The sequence below is a fragment of the Panthera tigris genome, chromosome E1 (assembly GCF_018350195.1).
Source record: "Panthera tigris isolate Pti1 chromosome E1, P.tigris_Pti1_mat1.1, whole genome shotgun sequence".
NCBI lineage: Eukaryota > Metazoa > Chordata > Mammalia > Carnivora > Felidae > Panthera > Panthera tigris.
The window spans coordinates 6,481,813-6,489,181 of record NC_056673.1 but is presented as its reverse complement, the minus strand read 5'-3'; the positions used below and the strand labels follow the sequence as shown (position 1 = coordinate 6,489,181).

Below are 7,369 nucleotides of genomic sequence, written 5' to 3'. Positions count from 1 at the left end.
CCTGCTGAGTATCTTTTCAGCCCTAGACTTTTTAGTCTGCTCTTCTATGAGATTTCACCTTACTCTTCTCTCCTTTTCAGTATGTCATCTAGAACATCTTCACTCTCTTAATTTCCAACGTGTCATAAGAACTTCACAATGAACAATTTCTATATACAGAGAGAGACCTGGGACCACACTGAGACAACCGCTGCCCTGGCGATGTTTCTTGAAGACCCACTCCTTTCTCTCCACACCTTTGTGATCTTCGTTTTGATTTCCACTCAGGAAATCCTTGTTCACTTTTCCTCAGATGTTGCTCATTCTCATTGTGCCTTTCTAACTACCCTTTCATTTCATAAATTTCTTGGCTATTTTCAAATTTTCTTCCCAAAGGAAAAACAGGTTCCCCTTGAATAGTGTTCCTATTTTTTTTTTTTGAAATTGCATTAAATTTGTAGGTTATTGAAGGGAAATCGGAGATCTCATCACTATTAGGTCCCACTTCCCCCCAAAGAGAATGTACTTCTCCATGAATTTCTATCTTGTTCTCAGCTTTTCAGTAAACTTTTTTGGTTTTTCTTCATCTGCACTTTTATTTTGAAGCTTATTCCCAGCCAGTTTATATTTGTGGATTGTTTTAGTGATAAGGATCTTTTTCCACTATATTTTGTAGATGATTCTTGGTAGTAAATAGGGAAAGCTATTGTCCCCCCACTCCCCATATTTATTTTATTTCTGTGTTGAAACTTGAGATTTGATTTGTGGCTTTATAACACTTAAAAAAAAAGTTCCATGTTCCCTGGAAAAGTGTATAATTTCTGTAAGATATATAGTTGAAAATGTACTCTTTAAATATAGTTTATTCATTTTATTAATATTTTTTCTACATCATTGCTTACTCTTTAAATCCTTTGAGATAAGTACACGTCTATGAATTTCTCCTTGTGTTTTTTAAGAATATTAGCTTGCCCTATATGTTTTATCAACTGGTTTTGGCACATAAAGGTTAATGGTGCTTTATCCTCTTAGTTTTTACAATATAAAATGGTGGCCTCCGACTCATGGTCTCATGCGTTGCTCTCAATCTGAACCTCTACATAGTCTGCTATTAATAACTCATCTTTTCCTTTTGCTTGCATTTGCCTGATAGACGTTTTTATAGGGATTTGCTTTAGGTATGTCTTTAGTCAACAGAAGATAACTGGATTTGGTTTTATTACATACCAATTTGAGGACCTCTTTCTGAATAAGCAAGTTTATCTCATTTAGAGTTACTCTTAGAAGTATTATATTTGGTCCACGTTTTCTTTCCTTTTTCTCTGTTCTTGCTTCTTGAGCTCTTCTGTTATTGTCTTTTCCTCCTAATCAGACCAGCCTGGGTTTTTTTTGTTGTTGTTGTTGTTTTTTACTTTTCTCTGAGTTTTTCAAATATATTATTTAGTCTATAGTTAGACAATTTTTAGAGTTAAAGACTTCTGTCTTTTCAGGCACTCTCATGTAAGCAAAATCATTAACACGTTTTTACATTTTTCTTTTGCCATTCACATGATGGTTTTGTTAAAGTAATGTGGTTTTATAGATCTAGATTATTCATACCATTTTGCATTAAAATATTTTATCTGGTTTTTTGTGTGTGAGATCAATTTTCATTCACGACAATTTTACGACAGGTTTACACTTATTTGGATCTCTCTTAATTTTGTTTCAGTGCACATTCCAATATTTTATGACGATTTTTCCAGCTTCAAACATTTAATTTTGATTTTATGTTGGTTGTAATACTTCTTCAAGAAACTCTTTCCACGAAGCCTACATGCCTAGTATTTTCTGAGTGCTTTCATTTGAGGATCCGTTTTTGTTGCCTTCATATACGAAAGACCGGCATACAAGGTATAAAATTCTTGGATCACCACCTTTTCCTCTCAAAATTTCTTTGAGGTCCCCCATTGTCTTCTGGCTTTTAGGGTTGCTCTAAACAAGTTTATCACCAGCCGAATTCCTATTTATTCATGAGTTACTTTTCTCTTATTATTTCCTTATACAGAAGCTTGATAAATTTTCTTCATCTATGTAGTTGAAGAGCTTCCTAGACTTCGTCTCAGTGTGACTATGAGTGGAACACGGTGAGCTTTATTCTTGGGCTCAAGAAATGTCCTTCTATTATAGCTAGCATACCATTATAACATTTATGGCATTGTAAGACACAGTCTTTTAGCTACAGAATACATAAAGACAAACAAAAAAGTCAAAGTCTTTGTGTTCTTGAAGCCAAGTTTTAGTCTACTGAGCAAGGCAGTCATTAGAAGTGTAAATTTCTACCACACCACTGCTGGTGTTACTAACACCTATCATGTGTCGAACACTTACCACACACCAGGTTCAGGTTAAGCTCCCTATATTTACTGTCTCACTTAATTCTCGTGACCACAGAGTGAAGAAGATTCTGTTATTGTTTGGTTTTACAGGAGAGGAGACTGACTATCCAAAAGGTCAACCAAGTAAATTGCCCGAGCTGGGATTTGAACCCTGGTAAGTGAGGAGTAGGGAGGAATGCTTTCTGGTCAGAAAGAAGGAAAAGAGGTTGGTGAATTTGAAGAAAGAAAACAAAACCCGTGACCGAAAACTAGGCTGCTAGGGGTGAGTGCTAAAAAGTAGGGCTAATGAAGGAGGGACAAGTCAGATCATGCCCTTTCTGGGAAATTTGCAAATCTGGCTGCCATGACATTGTTTTACTTTGCCCTTTACTGCCTTTGAGGCTAATTTTAATTCTACTGCCACGTCTTTAATTTCTTGCAGACCTTCTATATTCCAGCTTCCACATCTTGAAAGCAATCCCGTCTTCTTCTCTTTCTTGAATTTCATTGCCCAAACTCAAGTCCCCTTTTATCTCAGCCTATAGTCTCTTTATGATGCAATGCAGAGATTACGGCATCATTAACCAAGTTGAGAAAACTAAACAATTGTCCAAATTTTTCACGTGGATTCTACATTAGATAATCTTCAGACTGCTTCCCCTTAACCATCTAAATGCTATACCTGTGTACCGTCTTAGAGTATCTTTTCAATACACCTCATTTTCAAACTCTTGGAGAATTCTCTCTACATCTTTGAATAAGAGGAAACCTGTCCAGACTCCATTCTCATCTGAAGATTAGATGACTGTGTGGATCTGGGTCCTGTTATCTTTACAATGGGTGGTGATAAATCCACTTCCAAGCTCTGGAGCTTGGAGAGTATTTTAATGTTCCAATCTCATTCCTGGTTCTTGGAGGGGGTGGGGTGGTGAGTTTCACACATTTTTTTCAGTTTTTCAGTGGGGGAATTTTTTTCCATTCCTGCTGGGTTTTTGAACTGATGCAAAACTTGCAAACCAAAAATCCCCCAAATGCACAGTCTTCTTGGTTTCATCTCCTCTTTGGTCACTATACTCTTTTTTTTTTTTTAACATTTATTTTTGAGAGAGACAGAGTGCGAGTGAGGGAGGGGCAGAGAGAGAGGGAGACACAGAATCCGAAGCAGGCTCCAGGCTCTGAGCTGTCAGCACAGAGCCCAATGCGGGGCTCAAACTCATGAACCACGAGATCATGACCTGAGCCGAAATTGGACACTTAACCGACGGATACCTCCCAGGTGCCCCTTTGGTCACTACACTCTTAAAGATGGTGTCCCTGGTAATAGAAGGCCACTCCCAGGCCTCTCTGTGCAGCCCAGCACTTTCCTAGATTAAAAAATATATATTTACAAGGACGTGGAATGGTGTGGGTGAAACTGGGAAGAGTAATTTTCTTGCCCCCTTAAACACACTTAAAGGTGTCAGAAAGATGCTTATTCTGTTTTCACGTTTGGTTAGGCCATAGATCCCTGAGATAGTGGGAGGGGAGAAGTATATAAAAGCATCGTTTTACTTTTTTGGTAAAGATAACACTGCATTTCATAAGCTTGGGTTTGCCATAAAAGCTGAAAGCAAGGTAGGGTTTTTCCTCAGTCGGGCTCCATTTGCTTAATAATTAGGTCAGTGGATACCAGATTGTGGCAAGTTTTCATCCTGTGGATTTTAATTTTCAGTGTTATTGTGAATTATTACCCTAATCCAGGTATTCAGAGGAGATTGCTAGCCTTTCGTCATTTTCTATTTGTGACACAGTTTAGTAAAAATCTGAATGTGACAGGGGCACAAAGAAAGCTTTTTGGGGACTCATAACTCACTCACTTCCAATTCTTTGTATTATTTATTAAAAGGACACACACACACACACACACACACACACACACACACAGAAACACTTTGCCCTCCAGGTATAAGCAAAGACTCCATCAATGCAATTTGGATTGAGAGCACCTCCATGTTATCTGATAAAAGGCAATATCTGAAGAGTAATTTTTTTCCAGCCTAAATTTGTCAATTGGTTGAGAAAACATAGATATGATTGCAAATATGATTTTCCCCCTCCAGTCTTTACTGCTACATTTCAGATTCAAATAGTCACCCTAATTTGTTCCAGCCCATGATGATGTCTAATGACTGATCAGTATAGGAAACTTATTTTCTATGTAACATTTTTATGTGTAACACTGTTTTCCTAATACCTTATAAACACCTAATACCTTAAGTCGGTTTTCTGCCTTAAGTTTTCTTTTTTACCCACCCCATTTTGGCCCCCTGGTTTAGTTGCTGTTTCGATCCTGAACACCCATTTTGCAAATCTTGACTTTCTCCAAGATTTTTCAGTTGAAACCTGAAGGAAATAAGCAAGTGAGTCAGAAATCACTTCTTGTCAAACACAGTGCCAGAAAACGAGCTGTTTTGTACTCAGGGGGAAGGCATTTACCCTTTCTTCCCTTCTTGCAACTTGAGAGTAAATCCCTCTCCTTCTCTTGGAATTTAATTCCCCAATCTCTATTCCAAAATAGAAAAAGATCAGGAAGAATATAGACATGTTGGACATTCAGCCTCAGCAACATATCATATTTATCACCTTTAATGTCCCTTTAATGTCTTTGTGTCTTGTCTTTCTAATTTAGCTATGACTCCACTAGTAAAAATTATTGACTCATGTCCAATTCCACAGTTAGCAAATTTTCTAAAGCTTTGTTAGTGTGTAAGGCAATGAATATGAAATGAGGTCTACATTCTTTATTTGGATTAGGTTTAAAGCTTTTCAAATAACACCATCTGAAAATGTCATAGCATGACAAGGCAGCCATCCCTATGGGAGGGAACCTACCCGTGGGGTACAGGACCTAAGGGAAAAACACACTGTTTATCTTACTATATTCTAATCTCTTCTACCCACGGCACACATGCGTACATCCAGCATTTTTATATATAAATGAAATAAGGTTAGGGAGCACCTGGGTGGCTCAACTGGTTGAGTGTCTGACTCTTGATTTGGGTTCAGGTCACGATCTCAGTTCATGAGTTCAAGCCCCACACTGGGCTCTGCGTTGACAGTGTGGAGACTGGGATTCTCTCTCTCCCCTTCTCTTTCTGTCCCTCCCCTGCTTGCACTTTCTCTCTCAAAAATAAATAAGCTTAAAAAAATTAACATCAAGGAAAATTTTCAGATGGAAAGTAATCTACAGAGGACCAAAATGTAGTGATTAATATGAATATTGTGGGTCAGGGGTCAACAAACTATGGGTCCAGGGTCAAACCTGGCCTGTTTTTGTAAATAAAGTTTCATTGAAACATAGCTACTCCCATTCATTTACAAATCACCTATGGCTGCTTTCTTACTCCAGTGGCAGATTGGAGTCGTGACTGAGATCATGTGGCCCACAAAGCCTGAAGTATTTATTATCTGTCCCTTTACAGAGTAAGTTGGCCAACACCTGGTGCTGGTGATCACTGGTTTCTACCCAGAAACCATTCCTCTCTTTCTCTTTCCCAACGGGATGTTCATTTGCCTGTGTTCCCACCCCTCCCCATACAGTCCAGGTGTTCCAAGGGATGCTCACCCTCCTCTTCTCTGACTGTCCAAACACAGTCCCATCAAGCTTGCCAGAATAATTAGAGCAAGAGCCCAGGTCTAAGACCACCAGTACATGAAATCTCCCAACCACAGGGAATGTTTCAAGAAACACGTATGGAATCCAATTGGAATCATACGAGGAAAAGACCGCTCTGTTTTTTTGGAAATAAATTTCTCTACTTTTAATCGAGACCCACTGGAAGAGACACTCTCTCTTCTCCTGGAGGATGTGTGGTGCTGTAGCCATTTTGTCACCAGAAGGAAAGCCAGGAGGAAATGCAGCCAGCACAGAGAAAGGTACAATGAAGACACACGCAGAGAAATAGAGACAGAATCCACAGATTCAGCTAACCTTGGACACTGCCTTATTTCTGCAACTTGCAATTACTTGAGCCCATTAATTTGATTATTCTTAAGCCAGTTAGAGTACTGGGTTTTCTGTTATCGTCAACATAGAGATCTCTAACCGATAGAAATATTCCTGTTCCATGTAGCTTATGAAAAGTCTCATAGGATTTTGTGTCAATCTTATTTATTTGTAGCCCTAAAAACTTTACATCTGGACAGAATTTCTTCCCTCTTCTTCCTATTGATCTCTCTTGGTAGCTGCCTCTTCAGGTCACTGCCTAGCAATATGCTTTAAAAAAGGAGACCCTGTCCCAACCCTACAGAACCCAGGGCCCAAGGCAGTCACCACTCTCCGTGATACCCTCAGGTGTTTTTACCCTATCCTACTTCTTGTCACTACCCTTCTTTGACTGTGAATCAGCCACCTGCGTGTGACATCCCAGGCTTGCAACTCTTCATTGCCCTCAGAAATGTCCAACATTCGTTGACAAGACCCTCGGTTGTTCTCTTCTGTATCCAATTCCCCAGCCTCATCCTGGACCACTCTCTCTTTCCCACTCTCTAGTCACACTGTTTTTCTATGACCTCCTCTAAGGACACATACTGTCATGTCTCCAAATATTTAAGAAATGTTCTTTTGTCTCCCTGGAATCTCCCTGTTCACTCTTCAAGTCTCAGCCCAGTGGCTGCTGTTCAAAGATGACTTACCTGACCCTGAATTATGAGCTCCCACCCACCTCTTTTTCATACCACTTCTCTTACATGCAGCAGCTACAGTCAAACTCTAGGTTCACAAGTGCACTGGAAGCTCCATGGAGGCTGAGACCACGTGTTTTTGTTCAATACTAGTGGTCCCCAGTCCTCAGTGCCCTGTCTGGCACAGAGCTGGCTATTAATATATATGGCTCATGACTAAATTCATAGCTTTGGCTGTTTTTAAAACTGAAGCTATTGACACTATGCAGGTATAAATGCAGAGTACATTTCTAATGACTCATGTCTAGTGAATTGCAGAGAATGCTGGGTAAACACTAATAAATTCTTACACTCTGACTCTCCCATCTTCT

General features: G+C 39.3%; 1 long non-coding RNA gene across 1 annotated transcript; it reads left to right on the top strand.

The window, feature by feature from the left end:
• The first annotated feature begins 1,699 nt into the window (after window positions 1–1,699).
• Window positions 1,700–2,557, top strand: LOC122233601. Its single transcript, XR_006211232.1, has 3 exons — window positions 1,700–1,872; window positions 2,027–2,105; window positions 2,448–2,557. It is a non-coding gene; the product is annotated as an uncharacterized LOC122233601 (long non-coding RNA).
• Window positions 2,558–7,369: the final 4,812 nt, after the last annotated feature.